The sequence below is a fragment of the Mastomys coucha genome, chromosome X, assembly GCF_008632895.1.
Source record: "Mastomys coucha isolate ucsf_1 chromosome X, UCSF_Mcou_1, whole genome shotgun sequence".
In the NCBI taxonomy this organism is placed as follows: domain Eukaryota; kingdom Metazoa; phylum Chordata; class Mammalia; order Rodentia; family Muridae; genus Mastomys; species Mastomys coucha.
In genome coordinates, this window is record NC_045030.1 from 47,747,246 (window position 1) to 47,751,642 (window position 4,397).

The 4,397-nt window shown below is 33.0% G+C and overlaps 1 protein-coding gene across 5 annotated transcripts in view; it reads right to left on the reverse strand.

The window, feature by feature from the left end:
- Tenm1 (teneurin transmembrane protein 1) overlaps positions 1 to 4,397 on the reverse strand; it is an 803,700-nt gene that overhangs the window by 607,578 nt on the left and 191,725 nt on the right. The window lies entirely within an intron of this gene.

The following is a 4,397-nucleotide window of genomic DNA, read 5'->3' on the forward strand; positions in this document are numbered from 1 at the left end:
AATCTCGTTCTATTGTTTTTTTTATTTTAATAATGTTCAAATATCAAAAACAATCATGTCATGAACCACTGAGGAACAAAGGCTGGGCCATATTAACTAGGGTCATGGTCTGCCAACCCCTGCTCTAAGTTGCCTTATATCACTTAAAGGTAAACAAATCATCATTGTTCCCTCTGATAATGGATGCCAAATAAGTCCTGAATAAATTGAGGAAATGTTACCAATATCTGGAAGAATGTATGGCTATCTGCCAATCCAGAAAATACTTGTTGACTATTAATTTGACCAGAAATATCTGATGCTAACTCCTTGCATATAACGCCAAGGGTCTTACTGATCACCCAAATATTAGTGTATTCCTTATTCCAGGAGGTGAAATAATAAGCTTTCCTTAGGAAAGATGACTTTGTTTTAAATCTTACGGACTCTACTCACTGGCTAAAAGTGTGATATATGTGGCTTCTTTGATGAGACTCAAATTATAGTTGAAACACAGCTAGAAACTCAGAGACCTCAGTCATACTTGGCTATCTTGCATCTTGTCACTATGCAAAGTGGGTGCTAACCAATAATGAGAATAATTGCTTAATGTTCTGGAAAATGAGGCTGGAAGCAACAGAAAAGCATCCTGGGGAATATGTTATGAAATATCAGAGGTAAGTTCAAGTTTGTCTCTGAAAGTCTAAGGTAGTATTATGAAATAGAGGCAAAGTAAGGAAATTACTACTATCATTATATCTATATCTTTATCTATACCTATGCCTATGTCTATACCTATGTCTATGTCTATGTCTATGTCTATGTCTATGTCTATGTCTATGTCTATGTCTATATCTATCTCTGATTTAGGAATTTTAAAACCTAGAACTTCAAAACTCTATCATCAAATAGGATATATAATGAACTATTTTAAACCATTTGTACAACATTTCTTTTAAAATTTGTCTTTGACATCCTAAGAATCAAGGATTCTAATCCATTTAGAGAAAATCATTTCTCATGGAATGAGAACATTTATGCCCCTGAGTTAATAGCTATATTTGAGAAACTTAGGGCTACCTTACCTGTGCACAAATCATTTTATGAAAGAAAATTCTTGTGTAATTATTTATTTTAATTTCCTTTTCTTATGCTCAGTAATAATCTTTTGAGATGCAGACGTATTATTATGAAATATCTTATATATTGAGATATGAAAATATAGGCTCAATATAAGTTAGATCATTAAGAAGTACTCATACCAGTTCTACAAATGCAAATCCATGGAGCCCACCATTTGGTTGAGTCTTATCACTGACATGTGATAACGTTAATTTATAACCAGATAATATTATCTGGTTCATCCTCCACCAGGAAGTTAAGAAACTAGAGACAAAAAGGGAAAGCAGTCCTAGAAAACATGACGTTAGACAATGAGATATGGAATGAAGAAAATTTTCAAGAGTTCCAAGTGCTTCATGAGTAAGGGCATGATAGTCTAAAAACTTGTCTTATTTAGTCAATGGTATAGACTATATTATGGGATAGATCAGCATCCACTTTGCTCAGTCATGGAGTTTCCTATCAATCAAAACATAGACTCTCACTACCCATTAAAATGTATACAATAAAGCAAGTTAGTTTTTTTTATTCCAAAAAATTATTGTCACTATGTTTACCAAAACACAGGGGAGCTATTTATATTTCCATTATTTTCACTGTAAAAGGATTGGATTTCTTTGGATTAGCCCAGAGAATGCAAAGTGGCCTATCAATCCCCAATAAATTCTCTTTGTCCTCTTTACTATCTTTTGCAAGCTACTTGCTAATAATTAGTGTTACCTTAGATTTATACTTGAAAGTTAATCTAAATTTCTTATATGAGGAATAGTCAATCAAAAACAAAGGTCAAAATTTTATTTGACAATGATAATTTCTGGAAATTGTAGACAATCAAAGGTAAATATTCTTGAGAGTATTTTGTGTATAAAGTAAATTGGGATTTTTAATATAGCATGAGCATAAATGTAGTGTCACAAAGAAAGCTTGAGATTAAGAAAATGCATATAGTATTGTTTGTGTGTTTTGGATTGTACATCTTTAGTTTTACAAAGGAGTTGAACTAGGAAAGACACCAAATTTCAAAGTGATTCACCTTTCTATTTCAATACATAAAAATGAGTAAAATGATATAACACATTTGTATATGTATGTATATGAACAGATATTCAAAGATGATAAATACATATATGATATATTATATATGTAAAATATATAATATATTGTGTAAAATTGATCAGGCTTTCAATACATTTCTCTGAATGGACACACTTCAATATGAAAATAAGAATGAAAGTCAGCTGCTTATTTAGTGAGACTTGTAATCATGATATAAAAATTTGACAAGAACAACTTGAAAAAGGAAAATTGCATATTAAGTTCATGCAATTGTTCTTAAAAAACAAAACAAAACAAAACAAAACAACAAAAAAAAACCAGTGAACCTCTGGGAGGGAGCATTGTAAGCCCAGATGGGAAAATTTCATTTTAGATCATCTAACAATAATCCCAGTACCAGGCATGAGAAGAAGCATTCCTTTGAGTTGAAGGACAGTGTTGTCTAAGAGATTTTCAAAACTTTATAGGCTATTGCTATTGACCTTGATTGTCTCTGAGAGGTGGAAAATTAGTCCCTATTCCTAAGAGGGGGAACATGCATTTTGGTCACAAAGCCCAAATGCCCACAAGCTAGATTTGAATTGAAAGCCTTCTCCCAAAGGTTTTGCTTTCAATATATCCAAAGGTTTCATGAAGGTTTCCAACAGAGGGAAGATTCCAACAGTCTTACTCACAATGCTTACAAACTGCAATGATCAACAGAGACCAATAGGTCTTAAGGGTGCAGTAGCGACATGACTATTTTGTTGGTAACCAACAGGTCTTTAATTGGACATAAGAAACATACACATACACAAAAGAGAAATCATACCAAGTATTGGAAACCTAGAAGCTATTCAGGGCTGGGGATATCATAAACTCACATAATCCACTAATATATTCTAAATATTTCTCTGCATAGATACAGAGATGTGAAGCCCCCCTCCAAGGAAACTTTACTATCTTTTGATGGAGACAATTACAGAAAATCACAAGCAATCAAAATGCAGAGATGTTGAGCTCAGTCTCACATGATAAATCTAAACCAAACTTCTGCAGCTAAGGTACGGGAACCATTGCAGAAGGAGCAGAAAGGTCATAAGAACCAGAGCATCAGGTATTGTGTTGTAAGATTCTGCCTCCTACTAGTGTAAAGCTACACATGTAAAGGTTCACCAATGTGACTATCTGAACATGAGCTGAACAGGATAAAAAATCAACATGCTAAGCCCCCAAGGCCTCACCCGTACACAAAGAATTACAGGCAACTACACAATGCTGAAGGCTTGGAGGAATAGTCTTCTCCAAGGAAGAGTGTACCAATTGGCTCTCCAATACCAAATGCCCAACCTTAAAAACCTGTACATACAAGTAAGATAACACAGACTGAACAGGCTGTACGTATGTATGTATATATGTATATGTGTATATGTGTATATGTATATATGTGTATATATGTATATAATGTACATTTGTATATAATATATATGTATATGTGTATTTATGCATACTTATGCATGTATGTATTTATGCATACTTATGCATGAATATGTGTATATGTACATATGCATATATTTATGCAATAAAAATGAAAAAAGAAGCTATGAATTTGAAAGAGAAAACAGGATTGTATGGGAGGGGATGGAAGGAAGAAAAAAGAAGGAGCAAGTGGTAAAAATATAATCTCACAATATAAAATGAAAGCAGAAATAATTAGCCACTTTTATTAATTCCTAAAAGCATATAAATGTGAATAAGTTGATTTCATCAACTTATCTAATAATAAAAATATTAATCAATATAATTGACTTAATTATCCAAATAACAAAACTATAAGCATATGATATTTGAAGAGATTCAGAAATAACTTTCAAAACAGTAAATATTCATTGATGTTTTAAACCACTTTAATAGAATACTAGGGACTTGACAAGGATATCTAATAAAAATAATCCAGTAAAGAAACATGTTATTGGTATTATAACTTTTCCCCATGAAAATCAGTATGAAGACATCTGCTTCTTAGCACTTCTACTTAAAAATTTAATGGAGGACAATCCACTGAAGCTGGTAGAACCTTCAAATTCATAAAACATATAGTAGTCATGTGTTTACCATTTATTCATTGAGTTCTGCTGGCACAGGATCTTCATCAGAGACAGAAAGAAAGAGAGGGGGACAGAGGGAGGGAGAGAAGGAAGGAGGGTAGGAGGGAGGGAGAGAGGGAGGGAGGGAGAGAGAGAGAGAGAGAGAGAGAGAGA